We start from the raw sequence: 26,066 nt of genomic DNA, 5'->3' as shown, positions 1-26,066 counted from the left end.
AAGACCCAGAAGAAGCTAGGATACCTGTACCCATGTTGAAGGCCTGGAAGAAGCTCCTGGCTCCCTGCTTCTGACTGGCTCAGCTTTAGTACTGTGGCCACTTGGAAAGTGAACCGGTGATGTAAAAAGTATGCTCTCTCTCCCTCTCTTTCTGCCTCTTCCTTTTCCCTCTCCTTCCTGCTCTGAAATTTTTGTGAAATGGCTTAGTTCTACTTCCCATAAATGGAAATTCTGGGTAATGAATGAAACTACCAGTTAAGAATGCTATAGAAAACACAGTTACACTGGGTAAAGACTAAAAATCAGCCCAAATTCTCCTTCTACTATTAATATATTATAATTTCGTTTGCTGTGATCGATGTGCTTCAAAAACACTCTAAGTTACTACTTTGGGGTGTCATTTTCTAGTTTGCTAAACAAAATGTATATCCTCTCCCAGTACAGATCCACTGAAATGAAACAATGCTCATTTCCTGACTTTAAGTCTGAAAAATCAAGCTTATACCTTTTTTCTTAATTCCTCAGTAGAAAAAGACAAATTGTTTTCACATATCCTGTTAAATATTTGTACTACATGGTGTTGGCGATATTTGTATCTGGCAATACTGTTAAACTTTATATTTATCGCAGATTCTCAAGATTCTTTATATACACAAATACATGCTACATATCATATTTCAGGTTTTCTTTCCTTTCCAACCCATCTTGCCTTTTCTTCTTCTTGCCTTACTGCCTTGCTAGACTTGGACAATGACACTGATAAATAGTGGTGACAGTAGTCACCCTTGCTTTACGCCTAATCCGAGTGAAAAGCATCCAAAATGTTAACATTCAATGCATTATGGGTATTCTTTTAAAATAATGGCATTCATCACATGACAGAAATCCCTTCTACTTTTAGCTTGCTAGGCATTTTTTATCATAGACCTTGAATTTTATCAAATTTATTTAGAAACTACTGAAATAATGTTACTTTAAAAAGTCTATTAATATGGCAACCTACTTGAATTGATTTCTATTATCAGACTTCTGTTTCTAGGAAATCTATTGTCATGAAGCATTTTTACACATTTCTTACACTAATACTTCCTTAAAATTTTTATCATCTATGTCAGCCACTGAAACTGAATTTTTTTGCATTTCTAAATGTTTTTATTTTTTTTTCTATTTTTTTTATTTTATTGTATTGTTGTTGACAATCTTTACATAGTTAATTGTGGTTAAAGAAAAAAAGGTTCAGGGGGTATAGGAAAGTGGGTAAGACTATTATGTCCATATTGTTTCCATCATGTATCTGAGGTAAAGGGGGATATTGAGGGAGAAGCCCCACCCAGTTTCCCACCTACCCCAAGTCCCGGATGTGGAGCATGCTCTGAGATATTTGCTCAAGTGGGACGGGGGCTGGGGTAGCTAGACAGAGAGGCACTCAACAACATCCGTGAGGGCTGGATGGTTGAGTTGGTTAGATGGAACTAAGCTTTAATACCCATTGACAAGTACAAGAGCCAAATGGGATGGGGAACAGACTGGTCTACTGCTACACATAAGGGCAAACCAGGGTAGGGGGTGGGCCTGATGGGGGTTATTGTGGGTCGCCCCGACTAGGCTGCAGCTCCCACTGGTTGATGTAAGGGCCGAGTATGAGCTGGGCAGAACCGGACTGGACTGCAACACCCATTGGTTCCAGTGCAACTCGGGACTGAAAACAGAACCAACCCAGCAATTGCAACCACCAGCTGATCGGGGTGATGGACTGTGCCGGGCCCTGTGCTTGCTAGAACATACAAGAATCTGGTCTGGGAATACCTCAAGGTTTCTTTGGAGATCTCCCCAATCGAACTGCTGGACTCAGAACTCTAACCAAGAAAAGACAGAAGACAGAACAGGTCAATCATTCATCTCAGCTATATGTTGGCAGCGAAATATGGGGCAAACGGAGACTTTATGATGGACCATATCAATCAGTGGACGACCTCATCGAGCGAAACTGGCAGCGATTCATAACTGGAGAACTATTAAATGTTCTTATTAATTGTAAATTACCCTTATAAATGCCAATGATCCCTCTTTTTCTACTCTCTGCAATATGACAAAATATAGGTTGCATTGAATGAGTATTTAATAGCATATGGCCAGCCAGGAGACAACTGGTATTCCTACTGAAATATCTATTACCATCAAAGGTCTATTTGAGGTAGTATACTTCTTCTTTTTTGAGAAATTACTCGCTTTCAATTTGTTTACACAGAACTATATACTCTCAGCAAAATCATAAATGATGTTTTCATGGTTTTTATTGCCATTGAAAAACCTATAATGTTAAGACACACTTAAATAGCAGATGATGGACTTATGACTGTTTATGAAGGACTATACTACTGTAATGACGTAGGTGGAATCAGTAGGGGGAGATTTGGAGAGAATGGAAAGGAAATTCCGAAGCCTATGGGAAAAACAAAATAAATATATTTTAAAAATTTCATAAAAGAATACTTTTGGGAAAGATGTTTAGAAAAAGTATATCTCTTACTTTTCAAATACATAAGGATAACCCACCTTTTCTTTTCAGCCTTTTAATTATACTGTAATCAAACAAGTATGCCAGCATAGTTGCTTATTTTTCTACTACTTTTTTTTTTAAAGATTTATTTTTATTGGAAAGGCAGATATACAGAGAGGAGGAGAAACAGAGAGGAAGATCTTCTGACTGATGATTCACTCCCCAAATAACCACAACGGCCAGTGCTGCACCAATCCAAAGCCAGGAGCCAGGAACTTCCTCCAGGTCTCCCACAAGGGTGCAGGGTCCCAAAGCTTTGGGCCGTCCTCAACTGCTTTCCCAGGCCACAAGCAGGGAGCTAGATGGGAAGTGGAGCCGCCAGGATTAGAACCGGCGCCCATATGGGATCCTGGCGCGTTCAAGGTGAGGACTTTAGCCACTAGGCTAGGCCACCAGGCCGGGATCTTTTTACTTTTTCTTTTTAAGGTAAGTGGAGAAGGCTGGGAACTCCAGGCCAGGACATGCTACCCTGACCCCTGGGGTGGGGAGGGACAGCAGATTGCATTGGGAAGGGCTCCCGGGGTTGTATTGGAGTGTTAGCAGCTGAGGGCATGTCTGACAGTGAAAAATTACTTCTGGGGTCTTCCCTAGACCAGGTCACTGCAATTGCAGATAGGCAATGGAGCTAAGACCAGTTGTTTGGGGACGGGGGTGGAACAGGAGAATATGTCAGGGTCAACCAAGGTACCCACCCATGTGAGACATGGGCTGGGCTAAATAGAATCGCCCAATGCCCGCTGGTGCACACAGAAGCTGGGGCTGAGGGCATGTTAGGTTGAGCTAGGCCACAGTAACCACCCATGAGGTGGGCTATGGAAGACTGGGTTGCGGAACCTACAAGAACCCAAGATAACTGCATCTGGGGATGGGGGTAAAATTCTATAGAGGAATTGTGGGCTCACTCCCATGGGGCTGCAGCATCCACCAGTTTACATGGAGAGCTAGGGGCAGTGACAGGTTGAGCTAGGCTAGACCACAGAACCTGACAGGAACCCAACTGATACTTATGGGAGCTGGGGCAGGGAAGAGGCTGGATGGGTCCAGGATGTAGAACCCACTGGCATATACATGGGCTGGAACTGAGGGCAGACCATGCCAAGCAGGGTCTATGGCTGGAAGCAGGCCTGGTAGGGGAATTTGGCAAATTCCTTTATTAGACCACTGCTCCTGCTAGGGAGCATAAGAGCTAGGGCTGGGGGCAGGTAAGTCTTCAGCATTCTTTAGCATCTGTGTGTACTGAATCTGGGGCCAAGCTGGGCTGGGCCAGGTCTCAGCACACACTGGCATGCAGAAGAACCAGGATAGGGTGTGGGCCATGCCTGCCTAGTATAGTCTGCAACATCCCTAGGCCAGAATGGGTCAAAGCATCTGCCAGCACATGCAAGACCTGGGGCTGGGTATGGGCCTGGCAGGAGAATTCTGGAGACATCCCTGCTGGGCTGCAGCTCACACTAGTGAAAGCAAGAGCTGGAGATATGGGCAGATTGGCCTGGGCAAAGCTTCACAACCTGTGTGCAGGCTGGGTCTGAGGGAGGGTTAGACTGGGCTAGGCTCCAGGATCTACCAGCTCTGGCAAGAGCCAGGATGGTACAGGATAGTGCAGACTACACTGTAGCACCCATAGGGTCACATGAGAGCTGGGTCTGGGCGTAGGCCAAGCTGGGCTAGACTGTAGCACCAACTGAAGAGAGCTGGAACAGGTGAGAGCCAGTCCAGGCTAGGCTGCAGTATCCACCAATGTCTGCCCAAACCGGAGGCCAGCCATGACAGTCTGGGTAACAACCCCCACTGACACACACAAGATCCACTTCTGGGAGCAGTCCTAGTAGGAAACTGGGAATTTCCCTGCTAGGCTGCAACTTCTGCTGGTAAGCACAAGAGCAGGGGGAGGCAGTAGGCTAGAGCAGGCTGGTCTGTAGCACCTGTTGGTATAAGCATGAGCTGGGTCTGGGACAAATCAGGCAGGGTCAATCCACAGCACTCAGTGGCACGAGTGAGAGCCACAGGGTACAGGCCAGGCTGGGTTGGACCACAACACCAACCAATTCACATGAGGGCTGGGGATAGGCAAGGCTGGGCTAGACTTATGTAACTGCCAGTGAGAGGCAGACCTGGGGCAAGCCATTTAAGATTTGGCCATAGCACATGCTGGCACACACAAGAACCCACGGCAGGCAGTGGACCGGGTAGGGGATTCAAGGACTCCCTTCATGGGCTACTTCTGTTGGTGAGTGTGAGAGCTAGGACTAGGGGCAGGCCAATCAGGGATAGGCTGCTGTACCCATTGACACACAGGAGAGCCAGATGGGTGTGGACCAATTGGGCTACACATTAGCATCTGTTGGCAAATGCCATGACTTGATGTGAGTCACGCTGGGCTGGACTGCAGTCCTTCTTGGCAGGTACAAGCAACAGGTCTGGGAACATGCTTGGTAGCAGAACTGTAGGCACTCTCCTGCTAGGCTATATCTGCCACTGGTGAGCACAAGAATCAGGGATGGGGTGGGGGTCAGCATGGATAAGGCATTTACTATTGACATATGTGAGAGCTGCTTCTGTGAGTGGGTTGGGCTGAGCTAAGCTGCAGTATCTGTGGATGTGCATGAAAGCCAGATGGGGTAAAGGCTGGGCCACGCTAAACCAAAGCAGGGGCTGGCATGCACAAAAACAGAGGCATGCTTGGTGGGGGGTTATTGGAGGTTGTTCCAACTAGGCTGCAACAACCCTCTAGTATGTTTGAATACCAGATCTATGGTGGGCTGGCTGCACTATGCTGCAGGACCTGTCAGTTAATGTGAGAGATGGGGTTGGGACAGAAATGATCAGGCAGCTGCATCCACCTGTATGTGTGTTGGCTGGAACAGAAGATGGACCAAACCTGACCCTGTACCAGCTTTGCACAAAACAGTTAAGTATGAGTTCAGTGAGGTGAGGTTTCTTAGGGTACTTGCTACCTAGACCACTGAACCCACTCTGTCCACAGGAAAAAAAACAACAGAGGATGAATGGTCCAACTTTAGAGTATATTCATTGGGACTGGGCCCCCTCAGTTGCTGATGCCTGTGCGATGGACATCATATCCAGATGCACACAGGGGACATGACAGCCAGCTCATTTGGGCCAGTAGGGGATGTCAACTGCCTCATCAGAGGATGAAAAGCAGAGCAGGCTGGACAATTTCCTGGCCAAGTTTTGCAGCATGTTCCTGGGTCTGTGGATGCACTAAGGTGGACTTTGGAAAGATTTTTTCAACCCTAGAAGAACGAAACCAACAACTTCTCAGAACCATCAAAACCACTCAAGTAACACACTCAAAAAACACTCTTCTTCACACTCAGATCTCAAAGCGTCATCAAATGACAGATCCCTATTCCTGGATAATGATGTAGTTTGACAGCAAGGAGTGGCCCCCTCTCCCTCATCCACTGTGGACTCAGGAAAAAAAAACCTCAAATGTTTGTCCCGCCCACCCTCCTCTGTACCTGAACCTCGCTACCCTAACTAGAGGCCCACAAGGATGTACATCCCTCTCAACTGTGTAAAATAATATTAAAGAAAAGTTTGAAAAGCAGCAAATAAAATTTTTTTAAAACTGACATTTTGTCAGAATTTAAAAACTGATCTTTTGATAGACCTAGCAATATATTTTGAATTTAAAATCCTTATCTACTTTTCTATTTATGTCAAGGTTCTACAGCTCTATTTTCTTTCTTTCCATGGGTGTGCACACGTGTGTGTGCACACGCCCACGTGTGTATACATGTGTTCTGGAATTAGCTAAGCATTTATCACTGCATTTCATTTTTCTTCAAACACAATGAGAACTATGACTTTTACTTCTATTCTCTGTGTGGTTAATTTAGCAATTAGTATGTAAGATTAACTTTAAAATCTTTACCCATCCTTCTATGACTTAGATTTCCTATTGATATTAGCATTTGTTTTTAACTAAATATGTTCTTTTATTTTTGCATATATACATACCAGTGTCTGTGTATTGTGTTACTTTCTCACAGCAATCTCCTAGGGCTATTTTTTTTTTGTCTTTAATATCCTGTTGCTGACAACATATTTCTTTTTTTTTTTAAGATTTATTTATTTTTATTACAAAGTCAGATATACAGAGAGGAAAAGAGACAGAGAGGAAGATCTTCCATCTGATGATTCACTCCCCAAAGGCTGGTGCTGCGCCGATCCGAAGCCGGGAACCAGGAACCTCTTCCGGGTCTCCCACGCGGGTGCAGGGTCCCAAAGACTTGGGCCGTCTTCCACTGCTTTCCCAGGCCACAAGCAGGGAGCTGGATGGGAAGTGGAGCTGCCGGGATTAGAACCAATGACCATATGGGATCCCGGTGCGTTCAAGGCAAGGACTTTAGCCGCTAGGCCACTGTGTCGGGCCCGACAATATATTTCTTAAGACTATAATCAAACTGAGTTAAGTGGGTCTCCTATCCTTCATATCAGCCTCTCTTCTATACGCTACATTCACCGTGCCTTACTGTACTGTAATTCTCTCTACTAGATTCACTCTATTTTACAAATTTTTTTATTGTGCAATCTGCAGATAAATACTCCATCAGGTTTTTTAAAGATTAATTAATATTTTTATTTAAAAGAGTTACAGTGAGGTAAGACAAAGATCTTCCATATCCTGGTCCAGTCCCCAAACAGCTGGAAAGGGCTGAGCTGAGCCGATCCAAACTCAGGAGCCAGGAGCTTCTTCTGGGTCTGTCACGTGAACGAAGGAGCCCAAGGACTTGAACCATCCTCTGCTGCTTTCGCAGCCCTTAAACAGGTAGCAGGATCCAAAGTGGAGTACATGGGGCTCTTACCAGCACCCATAAGGGATGCTGGTACAGCAGGAAGAGGCTTAACCTTCTTCACCATGGCACCAGCCCCACCCTCAAGATTTTATACCCTATTTTATTCAGATACAATTTTCAAACAATACAATAGGATTTTATACTCCATTGAGATACGATTTTCAAATAATACAATGTAATAGAGGAAAAAAGGGCTCGGTAATTTTGAAAAGGCAGACTTTCACTTAACCCATAACAAAATTAAGACAGAAGGTTTTAACTAACTCAAATGGTATCTTTGTGTCCCTTTCACCAATTTGAGTAGAATGGTCCAAAGTCAAGACAAAAATCTACTATTATAAGTTAGGCTTGTTATTTTTAGGATTACAAATAAATGGAATCATAAAACAACAACTCTTGTTTGTGGATTCTTATGTTCAGCAAACAATCTGAGATTCAACCATGTGGCTATTTGTATAAAGAGGATTTTCCTTCTAATTGCTAAAAAAATTTCCCTTCTATGGATTACCATAAAATAAATCTCATTCATCAAGTTTCTGGATATTTGGGTCCTTTAAAAAATCTGAGAAAATCATTTTAACATTCATATGCATATTTTCATATGAAATATTATTTTCATAAATAGCTAAGTGTATTATTTCTGGGTTCAGTGTCACTTCTAGTTTGTTGTGGGTATCTGATAAACTAAGCAGATTTGCAGAAGAGCTACAATCCACCAGCAATTTACCAGAGATCCAGTCAAAACAAGGCCCTATCAACAATTCAGTAGACTGCCCATCTTCTCCACCTAAAGCCTGTTAGTGGGTGTCTATGTGCCTCTCCGTGTTTTTAATATGCAATTTCCTGTTGACTAATTATTTCAAGCATTTTTTCTCTAAATGCTTTTACTAGGTTTTGATAACAGGATAATGACATCTGTACAGGCAAATAATGAAGTAATCTAGTTTCAACTTTGAGTTTGTACATTCTAATATGCTTACATTAAGTATTTAACACAGTTGGCTTTGTTTTAATGATAAACCTTACATTATGACTAGTTTTTAACCTGTCAAAACTATAAGGTGCTCACAACGCTTTTACACATATAGAATGAAAAGATGGTATGTGTTTGCTCTGAATCTTTTGCAGTAGCCTAAATCCAAGTCATACCTTCCATAGCACCTTCATATTCAGATATTTTGTATTCTGTTTTGGCAATGTGTTAAGTTACAGCACTCACTTGGCGAAAGTGTTTCAAGAAATCTTACTACCATTTTAATGTCTGTAGAATCCATAATGATGTCCCTTTTTCATTCCTGACACTGCTTTAATTATTTTGTCTACTGTTTCACCATTGTCAACTGTTTCATCACCACCCCCAAAATGGCAATTTTAGTGATCTTTTCTCCTAATCTTTATTATTTCTATCCTTCCAATTACCCTTTACTTTTTCATTTGTCTAAGTTTTCAAGGTGAAAGCTTAGATTCCTGAAACCTTTTTAGCAAAAGCAATAATTGCTATAAATTTCCTTCTATTCAGTTCTATCTTATAAACATTAATATATTTATTGCCTCTATTTTCATTGGGTTCAAAATCTTTAATAATTCCTTATCACTTCTTGGCTTACACACTGTATAAAAACATGTAGTTTAATTTTGCACAGTTGGTCAGTTTTCAGAAGGCTTTCTTGGTTACTGACTTCTGAGTAAATTCCTTAAGCTAAAAAACATTTTGTAACATTATAATCATTTTAAATTTATTGAGACTTGGTATACAACTAACATATGCCCTGCAATGGGAATAGCCTGCATAAACTGAAAAGAACACAGGTAACCATAGTTATTCAAAGTGTACAATTAAGCCTGAGTTAGCTTTAAATCTTCTACATATTTATTGATTTTCTATTTGTTGGATTTTGTTTAATTTATTTTTAAGTTACTGAGTGCATATTTAAAAATACTGTAAGGCTCTTTTGTGGACTGACATAATTATTATAAACACCTCTTCTTAACTGTGTTGTAAAGTTTCCTATGTCTGATGTTGGATCACTCCATTAACGTTCTTATAACTGAGTTTTGATTAGCATTTCCTTGTGCATCTTTTTCCATCTTTAACTCTTAACTTACATAAGTTTTCATATTTGCATTACGTTTTTTTATGAACTATACAGCTGAATCTTCCATTTTTACTGTCTAAAAGTCTCTTTTAAATTGCAGTGTTCAGACCTTTAATATTTAATGTTATTAATTTTATTACTGCATCTTAATTATTATTTATTTTCAGTTCATTTCATATTTCCCAACTTTTTTGTGAGGTAAGAATTTTCAGTATTCCATTATCTTGCCACTATTTACAGGCTGGCTATATTTCTGCTTAATTTTCCCTAGAGCTTGACTTACAGCTTAGAAAGTTCACCTTTTCACTCTACTTTAAAATATTATACTGGTGTTCAATATATAAACAGTAAATATCTATCTACTACTCTATTCTATGTGCAATGCTTACACAGTATACATCTTCATCTGCTACACATTATTTTATTTCAAAAGTAATTGAAATTAAAAATGAATAAAATTTAAAATTTGAAACACTAAAATATGAGACAGTCATCTACATTTACTCACATTTTTATCATCTGTCACACTTTTCCTTTGTGTAGATGCATGCCTAAAGAAATTCTTTCAATACTTCTTGTACTGCAAGTTTGCTAGTAGTGAATTCTTTCAGTTATTGTTCTTCTGAAAAAAGCAATCATTCGTCTCCATTTTAAAAACATACATTTTGGGGGCAGGCGCGATGGCTCAACTGGCTAATCCTCTACTTCAAGCATGGCATCCCTGTGGGCACTGGTGTGTGTCAGCACTGCTCCACTTCCCAATCAGTTCCTGCTGGTGGCCCGGGAAAGCAGTGGAAGATGGTCCAAAGCCCTGGGACACTTAGCCTGTGTGGGAGACCCAGGAGAGCTCCTGGCTCACCTCTGGATATTGTGGACATTTGGGGAAGAAGCAAGCAGATGAATGACCTCCTTCTCTATCTTGCTTTCTCTCTACAAATCTGCTTTTCAAATAAAAATAAAGAAATTTTTTTAAAAAACATACTGTTTTGGATATAAAGTTCTAGGCTCAGATTTTTTTTTTAAGTCCAGTTATATCACAGATGTACTTCTACTGTCTGTTTGGACTGTCAAAAATTCTAGTCTTCCTCTCTTTTTATCCTCTATAAATGATTTAACTTTTCTCCAGGTGCTTTTAAGAGGTTCCCCACCCCCACCCCGTCATCCCTTCTATACTACTCATTTGTAGCAACTTAACTACGTGTTTGGCTATGGTTTTCTGAAGGTTGAAACAAGTTCAGCTTCCTTTATCTATAGAGCTACAGTTCTTATCAATTTTTCGCTGGGAAATGGAGGTTGGACATTATTTTTCCAAGTACTTTTCCTTAAGTTCCCCTTTTATTCTTGGATTCCAACTATGTGTTTGACCCATTCGCACTGTCCCACAGGTCCCCCAGTCACTGTCATATTTTTCCTCAGCTCTTTAGATATCTGTACTTCATAGGCACCAATTTGTTATTTTTCACATTCATTGATCTTTTCTTTGGCAGTGTCTGATTCACATTCAAGCAACTATTTTGAAATTCTGTGATATATCAAATAATGACATTTTGGTCAGACCATATATATAAGTTATATATATGATGGCATATACCATAAAATCTAGGTATGTGTTGAGTGCTATATTGTGTGAACTTATCAGTATATTTTATAAGTCACACAAAATGAAATTAGCACATTTCTCAACATGCTGTTATTAAGTAATACCTGACTGCAGTTTAGAAGACATGCATAAATCCATAAATCCACCTCCACAATCAAAGCAACACTTTCCACATTCCCAGAAGTTTTTTCATTCTTTCCTCCCTCCTGTTCCCACCCTGCCCCATCCCCCACCCCAAGGAGTCTAGGCAAACAATCAAAGGTCTCTGGTGTCTACAGAAGCATTAGACTTAAAATTAAAGAATAACAAAAGAAAAATACACAAGGAATAACACCAAGTAGTGGCTGGGATGGGCGTCAGTTTGTATTGTCTATAATCCTACATTCAATACTTTTTCTTTTCTGGAAAAAATCTTAACACTCACAAGAATGATTCTGACATTTATACTGTTGCTAGTAATCAGTACATTTGTTATTTCCCGGTATTCCCCAATATAAGGTTAGAGCACAATTTTTTATCTGGTCAGAAGTTGGTAAATATGTTTTTATTTTTCTTGTGCAAATATGACGTAGCAAGACTATATGGTATTTATGCCTCATTTTTAAGAGACCAAATTGCTTCTAAGAGGTCTTGTGTCATTTTACATTCCTGTTATTCACACAAGAAAGTTACACTTACCCCATCACTAGTTGGTATTGTCAGCTGTGCATTTTTCTTCTTTTCCTTTATTTTTAAAAGGTCTCAAAAATGACTCTTATGTAATCATTACCTCACCATAGTGGTTATATATAATTTGCATCTCCCCAATGACCATACTTTACATGCTTAATGCTTTTCACATACGTCTAACTGTTGGAATCTTTTGCACAATTTGTAACTGGGTTGTCTGACATCAATCATTGCATTCTAACAGCCTTGTTAATTTTGCTTTAAAGATATTCTGGATACAGTTTGTCTTTTACAGATGTTGTGAATATCTCTTCTTGGTCTATGATTTGCTGATTGCTTTTGTAAAAGTGTTTTCTAAAGAAAAGCAGCTGTTAATTTGATGAAGATTGGGTCTAGTGTGATGGTTCTGTAGCAAAGTCCTTGCCTCACACACTCCAGGATCCTATATAGACAGTATCTGTGTCCTGAATGCTCCATTTCCCGTCCAGCTCCCTGCTTGTGGCCTGGGAAAGCAGTAGAGGATGGTCCAATGCCTTGGAACCCATGCCCACAGAGGGACTTGTAAGAAACTCCTGGCTCCTGGCTTCAGATCAGTTTAGCTCTGGTCATGTGGCCATTTGAGCACTAAACCAGAAGACAGAAGATCTGTCTCTCCTTATCTCTGTAAATCTGCCTTTCCAATTAAAAACAAAAATTTAAGATCAATTTCTCTCTTCACTCATCATGCACAGTAGTTATGTGGTACTCTAAAAAACCCTTCACCTGAAAGTGGCAAAAATTTACTACTAAAGTTATACAAACCTTCAAAAATATTTATTCTTTTTCCTTCTTTCTTCCTTCTTCCCTCCCTCCCTCCATCGCTACATATAGGCCCCAAGCTCATTTGGATTGTTTTGTAAAGAGTTGGAGGGAAATCATACACCATTTTATTACGACATTGATATGTATTTGACCCACCACCATCTGTTGAAGCATTTTTAAAGATTTATTTATTTTTATTGGAAAGGTGGATATACAGAGAGGAAGATCTTTTGTCTGATGGTTCACTCCCCAAGCGGCCACAACAGCTGGAGCTCAGCCAATCCAAAGCCAGGAGACAGGAGTTCTTCCAGGTCTCCCATGCAGGTGCAGGGTCCCAAGGCTTTGGGCCGTCCTTGACTGCTTTCCCAGGTCACAAGCAGGGAGGTGGGTGGGAAGCGGGGCCGCCAGGATTAGAACCAGCGCCCATACGGGATTCCTGCACTTGCAAGGTGAGCACCTTAACCACTACACTACCGCGCTGGGCCCGAACCATGTGTTTCTATTTGACATGTTCCATTTCTCTCTTCATTATGCTTCACATTATCATCTTAGTTCTTGAGTATACCAAGCAAATTTACTTAACATTTTTAATTCTTCTCTGCAGATTTTAACATGTATTGTTTCTGCTTCTACTTCTATTGATTGGAATTTCTTGTGATTGTGAATTTCATTTCCTCCTCTTTTCTGCCTGTGTACTAATTTTTCCTGAGTGCTAGACATTATGATTTGAAAGTCTGTGTGCTGGATATTTTTCTCCTTTAAAGAATATCAGATTTTGCTTATTTGGGAGTTGGGTAACTTAAAAATCATTCTAATGCTTTGAATTAAAAAAAATATTTTATTTATTTGAAAGGAAGAAAGAGAAAGACGCACACAGAGAGGTTTTCCATCCATTGCTTCACTCCCCAAACAGCTGCAATGGCTAGGACTGGATGGGGCCGGATGAGAACGAGCACGGAGGCTGAGGCCAGGAATGCCTCCTGGGTATTCCATGTGGGTGCAAGGGCCCTGACATTTGCACCATCCTCTGCTGCTTTCTCAGGAGCTGAACTGGGAGGCAGAACACCTGGGATGTGAACCTGCACCCATGGAATGCTAGCACTACAGGAGACACAAGAACCCACAATGTCATAGCACTTGCAAAGCTTTTAAAACAGGGTTTTAATACAGTAGTAGAAAAGCCCTTCCATTACTAACTTTAACTTTTTGGATCTTGACTAATTGCTGCCTTGTACTCAGCAACTGCTTTTATTCTAGGTAGTGGGAAATTGTATGATCCTCATTCTTGTGATAACTCTAGAAATTGCTTGCATCATAACTCCAGAAATTATGTTTTATCAAGGCTGTTCCGTGTCAGGATAAGTGGAGAGTCACCTACAAACAGATGGACTGGTTTCAACAAGATTCATATGCAACTCACAGTGACCTTCTGAGCTTCTTCTCCAGGTGATTTCCTCTTTTCTGGAACATTCCCCTCACAAATTCTACCTTCGCACAAAGATCTCTGTTTTCTCAAGCTACTGAAACCTCTGAGTTTTATATAGGTTCACTCTGCCTGTGCTGCAGCTTGGAAATCATATGCAAAATGTTGGGAATGATCTTAACGTCCATTATCATTAATTTATTTTCTCACAGTGCTGTAATTCATTTCCTAGTATCTTAATTTCTGCAAAAACTGTATATGGTCTAGTTTCTTAGCCATCCACAGCAAAGATAAAGTAATTACTCCCTTGTGGATAGGAAATTCATCCCCTAATCTAATTTTCATGATTTTGTTTAAATAATTTATTCTTTTCCAAGTATGTACAATGTTTTAGAAGTTAATAAAACTAATGAAAGTTTCTATAGACATTTTGGTTTGACATTTATTTCTTTAAATATGAAATAGCTTTAAAGTACTTTTAAAATCAGTATTTTAAGAAAGTTCTACACCAATATTTGATCATTCCAACAGCTTATGTTGTATGGGTCTGTTTCCACTGTTCAAAGGCTCTGGCTTACCTTGCTTTGTTTATTTACTCAGTATCTTCTGACTTTTGCCCTCAAAAGATTCCCTAAGGAACAGGATGGATGTGACCTCTTACAGAGAGTTCTAAAACCTTGTACTTGTGAATGAATTACATTTTGTGGCAAGGGGGATTAAGGTTGTAGAAAGCATTAAGCTCACTAATCAGCATCTTACAAAAAAGATTATTCCAGTGGATCCAAAGTACTAAAGATATCACAGGATCCTTGATTTGGAAACAGGAAGCCGAACAGTCAGAGGGAGACGGCGCTATGATAGATTCGGAAGGCCATTGGTGGACTTGAGAACAGAAGGAAAACCACAAGCTCTGGAACAGTGGCAGCCTCTAAAAGCTGTAAAATGTAGGAAAACAGATTCTCACCTAAGCCTTTATAAAACACAGTTGTTCTTATGGTTTGATAATAGCCCAGAAAGATCCGTTTCAGACTGTTGGCTTCCAGATCTGTCAGATCATAAATCTGTGTTGTTTTAACTCAATAAACTCACATGAAGTATTTGTGATCATCACAATAGAGTATCAATATATGTTTCAAACTAATCTTATGGGTCTTTTAGAGGGCTCATTCATGGAAAGTTTAATCTTACTTCTTTTATTTTGTTGCTTTGATTATTATTGCTTAATGTAAATTTTTGTGACTTGGGAAAGGATGACTTAGATCTACCTGTGTTTCACTATGCCTGATCCTTCGATGTCCCAGCTTAATGTAAAGACAATCTTCCGCAGCATATATACCTGGGACAGGATATGATGTTCAAACTGTGATCCTCTCTCTTGTTTAATCAGACAAGAAAGCACAAATATACAATACTAACGAATTCAAGCTCAGACAGTAATTTACCTCTTAGTTTCAACTAACCTTTAAAATTAGCTTGGCAGTCACAACTGTCTTTTCAGCTTTCCACTGCTTTCAGTCATCAGGTTTTAAATCTAACATTTCTAATCGTTTTCAGAAGGGCTGATTTACATAAACTCACACTGTTTTTCAAAAGACCAAAATTTCTTGTTCAATTTATCATGGTGTTATTCCATTAAACCCACCAAAACTGAAAATACTATTGTCAAAACTATTCAATATTCCTAATCTCAGAACCTCACAGCTTAGAATACAGTACACTACAGAGCACTGGTTGTTTTCCCCTTTGATTTTGTCGTGGATTGGGACCTGCATCTTATTGCCACTGCCAGCTTCACAAAGATTGTCATATCACAACTGCTATCCCAGAAAAAAGCAAAAATTTAAAAGTTGACAGACCAGAGCTATGGCATAAAAGGCTAAACCTTTGGCTGCAGTGCCAACATCCCAAATGAATGCTGGGTGGAGTCCTGATTGCTCCACTTCCCATCTAGCACCCTGCTTATGGCCTCGGAAAGCAGCAGATGATGGTTTCTGAATGCACATGGGAGACCGGAAGAAGCTGCAGGTTACTGGCTTTGGGCTGGGTGAGCTCCAAACATTGCGGCAATTTGTGAACCAGTGGATGGAAAATCTCTTTCCTTCTTTAACACTGCCCTTTAAATGAAAATAAATCTTCAACAAAATTTCAAAATTTGAAGTGTGGTTTTTACTGAATGCATCTAGTTTTTGCACCATGAGAAAGATGAAATGCTGATTTCACTGTTTCAAACTTACAGTGTAACACAGAAAACATTTATTAACTGTCTCATCCTACCCAGGCTAGTACTTTTTCCTAGATAGAAATCTTTAAGTGGAATTACTTGGCCTTAGGGCAAGAACTTTTATTAAATATTACTTTATAAGATTGAATCAGTTTGCAATCTTACCACCAATGCTTAAGCTCTGCTTTCCCAAATGGTTATACCATTCGGTGTTATCACACACTGTATTATTTCAATACATGAATAGGAATGATTTACCATTTTAATTTGAAGAACCTTAATTAATACTGAGACTTAGCATAGCTTCAAATACTCCATTTACAGATTTTTTCCTCTGACCACTTTTTTTTTTAAAGATTTATTTTATTTTTACTACAAAGTCAGATGTACTGAGAGGAGGAGAGATAGAGAGGAAGTGGAGCTGCCGGGATTAGAACCAGCGGCCATATGGGATCAAGGCGAAGACCTTAGCCACTAGGCCACGCTGCTGAGCCCTCCTCTGACCACTTTTAAACTGGACTTAATAGCCCTTTTCGAAAGTCAATTATATTTTTTAACATCCCTCAATTAGTTTGGCTTTTCACATCAGTTTTCTTACAAAATTTTTAAATATTTGTTATGATATACCACGTAAAACATTTTGCTTGAACCTTGTTTTATGATTTTATGATTTGTGCAAAGGTAATCCGTTTCATGTGTGTGCCTCTGGCTTTCACATTTAGTTCTTTCATCCACCAAAATTCATTTTTCACGAATTTTGGATAGATGAGAAGGTCACCTTCATTAATCACAAAATGTTAATATATCTGGGACTCTTCCTTTTATAATTAGTATTGTGCAGATTCAATTTACTCTGATGTAACTCACTACAGTTACTTTCCTGGGCACTACATATTACTAGGATGAGTATCAGCTATGCTCTCTTGTGTGTGGCCCATCTCACTGAGCATAGTGTCTGAGGTCTACCTGCGCTGCAGCAGCATGCTTTACTGCTTAGGTCCTTGTTACTGTCAAATGGTATTTCATTGTTTGGATATACTGCATTTGTTTATCAAAATTCCAGCTGATGGAACTTGGAGTCAGCTCCTCTTGTTGGATATTATAAATAATTCCATGATGGACATGTGTTTTCAAGTCTCTCAGTGTGATGTATCTTTATTTCTACACAGGAGCTGCCACATCATATGGAAATTCTGTTTATTGTTTTGAGAAACTGCCAAACTCTTACAAAGTTGCTGTAGCATTTCACATTTACTTTAGAGATTTCTCTACACTTACCAATACTTGGCCTTTTTTAATGACAGCCATTTTAGTATGCAGAGTGCTATCTCATATCCCTAGTGATTAACAAAGTTGAACATTTTTATGTATTTACTGGTAATTCATACATGTTGTATGAGTCTGCAGCTTTCTATTTAAATCCTTGGTCCATTTTTGCAGTTATCTGCCTTCTCATTATTGAGCTACCAAAGTTTTTTTTTTCTTTTTGGTTGCAAATTGCTTATCAGATAATATCTGCAAATATTTTCTCTAAGTATGTGAGCTAGTTATTCTAGCTAGCTATACTTAAACTACTAAAAATGTCAACTTCATCGAAAAAAAAAAAACCTGGGGGTAACATTATGACTCAGCAGGTTAAGCCATTGATGCCAGTACTCCACATTGGAGCAGTGGTTTGAGTTCTGGCTGCTCTGCTTTTGATTCACCTTCCTTGTTAACATGCAAGCAAAGATGGCTCAAGTGTTTGGGCCCGCCCCTTATATCCATGTGGGAGATACAGACGGCGTTCTGGGTTCCTGGCTCTGCCCTGGATCAGCCCCCGTCACTAAGGCCATTTGGGAGTAAACCAGTAGACAGAAGCTTGCTTTCACTTCTTCATCCACACAAATGATTATTCTGCCTTTCAAATTAATAAGTCTGAAAGAAAATCTTACTGGCCACAGCACCCAGCAGCTCATATGAGAGCTGGGGCTTTGGGTAGACTATGCTGCAGCACTTGCCGGTGAAAGCCAGGGCTGGGGGTAGGCTGGACTAGGCCAGGCTGTGGCACCTTTCCATGAGTGCCAAGAGTGGGAGTGAACCATGCCAGGCTGGGCAACAGCATTCACTGCCAAGAACAGGGCTATGAAAGGGCCTGTTATAGGAACTTTGAGGACTTCACTGCTAGGCTCCAGCTCTTGCTGGTGAGCATAAGAACCAGGGCTAGGGGCAGGCTAGGCTGATGCAGCATCCATCAGCATGTGTGTGGGTTGGGTCTGAATGCAGGCCAGGCTGAGCTTAGCCACAGCACTTATGGGTTCACAAGAGTTAGACAGTATGTTGGACAAACCAGGGTAGACAACAGCACCTGCCAACATGCACAAAAACCAGGACTGGGGGCAGGCCTGGTGGAAACTTTTAGGCATTTTCCCAACTAGGCCACAGGATCCACTGATGTGTGTGAGGGTCGGACCTGTGACAGGTGGGGCCGGGTCAGGCCAGATCACCTGCCAGTCCATAGCAAAGATGGGGGTGGGGGTAAAACTGACCAGGCAGCTGAATCTACCTGTGTGTACAAGGGCTATAACAGGCAACTTACCAAACCTGACCCTGTACTAGCTGGCATACACAAGAGTCATGTCTGAGGACTTCCCAGGCAAGGCTTTGTGGAGTCCTTCCCAGCTCAAACTCCAGCCAAGAGAAAAATCACAAGATCCGTGGTCCAATCTTACACTATAAATATCAGGACTGGGCCTCCTTTGTTGCTGATATGCATGCAATACAGAACATACCCAGAGGCACACTTAAGACATGATATTCAGCTCATCTAAGCCAACAAAGAATGTGAAGTACCTCATCAAAAGAAGTTGCTGTTTCCTTGACATCAACTGAGAGCCACCCTTAGTTCCTAAAAGGAACTTTTATTAATTATTAGGCCAGGGGTGGAATATAGGGTCTTGAAGGACATCTTAGAATTTTGCTCACCATAACACCAAATATATTTAGGATGAAGTTCATTATAGTGACAATGGTTATAAATTCACTTAAATACCTACAGATGTTTTAATTTGGGTTCCTATTTTCAAATATGATTAGATTTGCATTGCTTTTAACCTCATAATGGGGTACAAAGATTATGCCAGGACAGAAAAACATACCAGCTGGTATTTTCTTCTTGTTCACCAGTGCTTAAATTTTGGCAATACCTTCAATCTGTGCTTTCTATATAAACAATACTTTAGTTAAAACTAAATGACAAAACACCAAAATACATTTGACTGAGCTCCAAATGCCACAATTTTGACAGTAATTCTAAGAAGGAATGCGTTATCTTCCATCACCATATCTGAAGTTAGAGATGAGATCTTCTGAAAAGGAGCCACTATTAAATTACCAATTAAGCATAATCATAATTTTGTTTTTTAAAAAAGCCAAGTATTCAAGGCAGTTGATATTTTCTTCCTTCATCCCACAGACTGAATGGAAACCACATTGGAGAGCATTTGTCCAGAGTGTGATCCAGATTCATCTACAATATAAAAGGCTGAAAAGAATGTCCTTTCCATTGTATAACAATGTATAAAAAGCATAATTGGATAATGTATAAAAGCATAACTTTTCTTAAAACCATAGGAGAGTTCAGGTTATTGGATAATGAATGACCTTGGAATTTATGTAAAAGACTAGCCTTCCAAAGGAAAGATCAAACATGAAAACTGACTCATTTTTCAAATTATGGGAAGCCACCATACAAATGAACAAGAATGCATCTGACGTTGTTAACCAATTGCTTAAGGTTGAGTGTGGGGCACCATAACAGTACAGAAGCACTGGATGCAGCAGACAGCTACACAAAAGCTTTTCTTCTTGGACCTTAGCAACAGTAGATGAGACACGAGGAAAGAAAACTTATCAGTGATGTAGGCCTAGAACAGATGAGTACTTTTGGGAAAAGCATAAACCCTGTCTGATCCTTTTTCCCTTGAGCAGCAAAACTAAGCTGCCTGGCACAGAAGAACAAACCATGTTGCTCACACAGCATAAGTGAATAAGGCCCATTGTGATTTAAATAAATAAAAAAATCTACCCCATTGGGAGAAGACATAATCTGGGTCTAGATGATTAAGTCTCCTAATGCATGGAAAATGGTGGAATCCCTGAGGAAAATCCAGACACTTGAAGTCTGGAAAACAATGATAAATCAAGGTGAGAGAGGTACTCTTGAATGTAGTGGGTCAAACTGCTGTTCATGATTCATGCACCCTACAACGGAATTTATAGTTCAAATCCCAGCTGCTTCTCCTCCAATCCAGCTCCCTGCTAACATGCCTGGGAAATCAGCAGAAGATGGCCCAAATGTTTTAGCTCCTGGCACCCATGTGAGAGACCAGAAAAGAGTCCCACACTCTTCTTGACTTAGGCCTTTTTCAGTTTTTGTAGCTGTTTGGCAAGTGAAGCAGCAGACAGAAGTTCTCTATGTCACTCTGCCTTGAAAAAATAAATCTTGTTGAGAGAAAGAACAAGAGAGAACAAGAGAGAAGAACAAGAGAGAAGAGAGAAGAAGAGAGAAGAAGGGAGAAGAAAGAAGAAGGGAGAAGAGAGAAGGAGGAGGAGGAGAAGGAGGAGGAGAAGAAGAGGATGAAGCGGAGGAAGAGGAGGAAGAGGAGGGAGAAGAGGAAAAGGAGGAGGAAGAGGAAGAGGAAGAGGAGGAGGAAGAAGAAAGAAGAAAAGGGAATTCTTATCCCCAACCTTCCATCAGGACAGCAAGCAGAGAGTAGCAAGCCTCAGCAATCCACCAAAAATGAAAAGGTGAAAGTTTTGAGAAAGTCGTTTGTAAGAAGAAGTGCAAAAGGCTAAAGAGAGGCCAGAAAAGTGTTTGTGACAGAAATCTAACCATTATCCCTGATTTTCTAATTTGCTGGTACTAGCTATTTCTAATAACTAATGATTCTTTGTGTTTCTGTGTTATCATTTGCAACATCTCCTTTTCATCTTTGATTTTATTAATCTCCCCTCACCTCTTTTTTGATTGTTGTTGGATAGTTGGGCCAATGGCTTATCAATGTTTGTAATTAAAAAAAAGCTCTTCATTCTTCTCATCTCACTGATACTGAGTACAGCTTTTTAAAAAAATTTCTAATGTGCTTATTTCCCGTCTACTTTTAGTTATTTCTTGGTTTGTTCCCGAATTTTCAGATCCGGGGATACAACATTAGATACCTTGATACCTTTCATATTTTTAAATGTGGGCCTTATTGCTATAAATTTTCCTCTTAATATTGCTTTCGCTGCTTCCCATAAGTTTTGACATGCTGTATTATCATTTTTATTCATTTCAAGGGAATTTAAAACAATTTCCCTTTTGATTTCATCTATGACACTTCATTCAGGCACATATTATTTTGTCTCCTTTTGTAGATTTTTTTAGAATTTGTTTCGTTTATCAAATTTCTAGCCTCATTCCAATGTGGTCAGAAAAGATAAATGATAGGATTTTTTGTTTGTTTTTAGTTTGTTCAGATTTCTTAATGGCCTAAAATATACAATTTATCAAAGTGCGGCAAGAAAAGAGAAAACATAGATAGGCCAATAACCAAGACTGACACCAAATCAGTAATAAACAGCCTTTCAATGAAGAAAAACCCAGGATGGATGGCTTCACTGCTGAACTGTCAAACTTTAAAGGGAGAATTATGACCAATTCGTCTTGACTTGCTCAAAAACTGAAAAATGAAATCCTTTTAAACGCATTCTATAAGGCCAGAATCATTTAATTACAAAACCAAAGATGTAATCAAAAAAGAGAATTATATACCAATATCTCTGATGAACACAGATGCCAAAATCCTTAACAAAATACTAATAAATTATATCCATGAACACATAAAAAAGATCATCCATCCAGACTGAGTTGGATTTATCTCACATGAGTTGGTTCAACATATGCCATTCAGCAAATGTGATACATGACGAAGGATAAAAACCGTATGGATATTTCAATAAATGCAGAGAACACATTTGCTAAAAGCACAGCATACTTTTTTCCCCCTTTTTTTTAAATTTTGAATTTTATGGTACAATACCATAGGGTCTACTATTTTCATGCCCCTCCCTGAATTCCAACCCCCAGATTCATTTTCCCCACATTATTACAACAGTAAAGTTCTTCATAAGCAGACATAAGTCCATCAAACAACAACAGAAAAATTGGCTATAGAAGGAATATACCAAAGGCAATCTATGACAAACACAGAGCCACCATCACATTGAATGAGGAAAAGCCAGAAGCATTTCCACTAAGATTCAGAACTAGACAAGTATACACCTTCTCACCACTATCATTCACTATAGTCTGGGAGTTTCAGCCACAGCCATCAGGCAAGATAGCAACAGAATGCAAATGAGCAAGAGGGGGTCAAGTCACAATTATTTCCAGATGACATGACCCTTAAGGGAACAAAAGGCCCTAATGTGAGATGATTGGAACTCAGAAGATAATTCAACAAAGTAGTAAAGTATGAAATCAACAGCTTATGTATACACAAACAATGCTATGGCTGAGAAGAATTTGAAATATCAGCCCCAATAACTACAGAGAAGTATCAGGATATGAATGATCTCTACAACGAAAACTAAAACATTAAGGAAGGAAATAGAAGAAACACCCACACATACACACAGAAAAATCTTACATGTTTATGGACTAGAAATGTTAATATTACCAAAATGTCCATATTAACCAAAGCAATTTATAATTCAATACAATCCCAAAGTAACAAGTATTCCTTACAGATTTAAAAAAAGCAATTTTAGAGTTCATATTTAACATGAAAGAACCAAAACACTCAAAGCAATCCTAGACAATAAAAAACAAAGCCAAGACAAAGTAATACCAGATTTTAAACATACTACAGGGATGTTATAATCAAAATAGCCTGGTACTGGCACATAACTAGACATGCAGACCAATGGAACAGAACAGAAACCCCAGAAATCAGTCCACACATATAAAAATTACAAATCCTTAACAAATAAGCTAAAAACACCTCCCAGAAAAAAGGGCAGTCTCTTCAATAAATGGTGTTGGGAAAATTGGACTTCTACATGCAGAAGACTGAAACAAGACACCTTATACTGTACACAAAAATCAACTCAGTGTAGCAAAGATCTAATTTTAAGACCTGAAAAATATCACATTGCTAAGTGTAAAACATAGGGGAAGTACTGCAAGACACTGCCTTAGGCGAAGACTTTTACATAAAACCCCAGAAACACAAGCAATAAAAGCAAAATTAGATGCATTGAATTATATTAACCCAAGAAGCTTCTGCACAAGCAAGGCAAACAATAGTCAAAGAAAAACAGCAACTGACAGAATCAGAGAAAATTTGCTAAATAGGCAACCAACATAAGATTAATATTCAGAAAAATATATGGAATTCAAGACACTCAAACTAAATATACAATCCAATTAACAAATGGACAAAGAATATGCACAGGCACTTTTTTCAAAGGATGAAATACAAATGGCTAACAGACTCATGAGAAATGTTGAGGATCACTAGACATTGAGGAAATGCAAATACCAAAATGGGGTTTCCCCTCATCCGACCCAGAATGGCTAGTATCCAAAATTTTTAAATTACAAATGCTGGTTTGGATAGAAAGAAAAAGTTACCTGAAAACCACTGCTGGTGGGAATGGAAACTGGAACAACCGTTACAGATGACAATATGGATATTCCTCAGAACACTAGAAATGGGTTTTTATAACCCAATTAACCTATTCCTGGGACTATATCCAAAGGAAGTGAAGTCAGCATATGAGAGAGTTACTTGCATTCCAATGTTTACAGTAACTCAAGTTATAATGACTACAATATGGAATTAAAGTGTGTTTTCACCAGCTAATGACTAGAAAAAGACAATGTGGTGTATAAGTATGATGAAGTATTACAGAGCCATAAAAAAGAATGAAACCCTGCATGACACCTGCAACAAAATGGATGCAAAGAGAGATCATCGTACTAAATGAAGTAAGCCAAACTCCAAAAGAAATACAATGGCAATCAATCAAAATAAGACCAATCATTAAGAAAAAATAAATTAATAAAACTATAATCAGGTATTGCATAAATGAAATATCAGAAAGGGACTTAAACATTAACCATGATTAGCATGTTAACAATTTCAGTGGAAAACTAAGCAACAGGAATATATACACTGAGAATATTCCAACAGACAGAAACAACAAGAAAATGAAAATTCTAGAAAACAACACAGTAACAGTTGAAAAAAGTTATCTAAAGGTTCTCCTTTAGTGTCAACATACTCAACACATCAGTAAAACAGATCAACAGAATATATCCTAACTGGAGCACAACAAAGTTTAAAGTTTAAGAAAAAAAAAATTGGGAAGAGATATTTGTCTCTCCTTCTGTCTATAAGTCTGCCTTTCTAATAAAATCAAATCTAAAAAAAAAAGTAGGAAGAATAAAAGTGCCCAAGAGCCATAAGACAGTGTCAATTTATCCAGCACAAACATAACTGGGATTCCACAAGGAAAAAGAGAATGAACAGAAGAAATATATTTTAAAATAATTGAGGATGTTATAAAACTAATGAAAGACTTCAAATAACAGGTCCAAGACTCTCAGAGACAGAAGATGAAACATACTTAAAATCAAGAATGCAAGGAAAAGATTGTACATTACATATACAACAACAAATATAGCCCATTTCACATTTAAAACCCTGCTAAAAGAAACAAATTGTCAACCTAGTACTATGAGAAAAAAGCAAACATGTTTCAAAGATTATAGCGAAATGAAGACATTTCAAATAAATAAAAGCGAAGAGTTCATTATCAGAACACCTCCAATTACAAGGAATGCCAAATTCCTCAGGCAGAAGAAATCTATCACCACACAGCATCACAGAAAGAAACGAACATTCCAGAAAAAGAGTCAGAATGAAGGAAACTATAAGACCTTTCTCCTATTTTTAATTTTACACTAGAAAACCAAATATATAAAGTAAAAACAATTTGAATTTATGGCTTATACAAATTTTGCAATTGCAATTGAGATTATAAAGAATTCTGAAAATTCAACGTTAAAAAATCATCAACACATAGATGTCTACCTTGATATGAACATTTTATATATACATATATGGATCAAGATCACATGTATCTCAAAAATACGCATTTATTTACGAGTTAAGAAAGAAAACATGCACAAATTGGACCATCAAAGATGACATTCAAGGTGGCTCAGAACATTACGTAAGAGTCAGGGAGCAAATCTGCTTTTGTCTTCCTTAAAGATTTATTTATATACTTTGAAAGAGTTACAGATTGATGACAGACAGACACACAGCCCTTTTACCAGCTGGTTCATTCCCCAGTTAATCACAATAGCCAGAGTAAGGCAGAGTGAAGCCAGAAGCCACATCTAGGTCTCCAATAAAGGCAGGAAAGGGACTAAACACTTGGGCCATCTTTTGTTTTCCTCATGGCATAAGCAGGGAGCTGCAAGTATACAAACTGTACCCATACAGAACGTTGGCATGGAAGGAGGCAGCATTAACTGTTATGTCACAACACTGGCCTCTTTCTTTTGTTATAAAGCTATCAGCAGTCAACCACAGAGATCCCATCCTAATCATATAATTATCACTCAAAGTCCCTCTCCCATTCAGATTTGATTGCTATTAACATACCTTGTAATAAAGACTAAACTTCAGCATGAGTTTCAAACGGGACAAACAACCTTTAAACCAGTGATATGCAAGTTAAAAACCATAATAAAATAATGCTATATACCTACTAGGATGGCTAAAAAAGACATCAGCAAATAGCACACACCAGTAAGCACAAAGAATAAGTGGACTT

General features: G+C 39.0%; 1 protein-coding gene across 13 annotated transcripts in view; it reads right to left on the bottom strand.

The window, feature by feature from the left end:
- The window catches only part of LCORL (ligand dependent nuclear receptor corepressor like), a 169,527-nt gene that overhangs the window by 106,624 nt on the left and 36,837 nt on the right, over nucleotides 1–26,066 (bottom strand). The gene's annotated exons all lie outside the window — the stretch shown is intronic.

Source organism: Ochotona princeps, chromosome 11 (assembly GCF_030435755.1).
Source record: "Ochotona princeps isolate mOchPri1 chromosome 11, mOchPri1.hap1, whole genome shotgun sequence".
Lineage (NCBI taxonomy): Eukaryota > Metazoa > Chordata > Mammalia > Lagomorpha > Ochotonidae > Ochotona > Ochotona princeps.
This window is presented reverse-complemented; position numbering and strand designations above follow the sequence as displayed.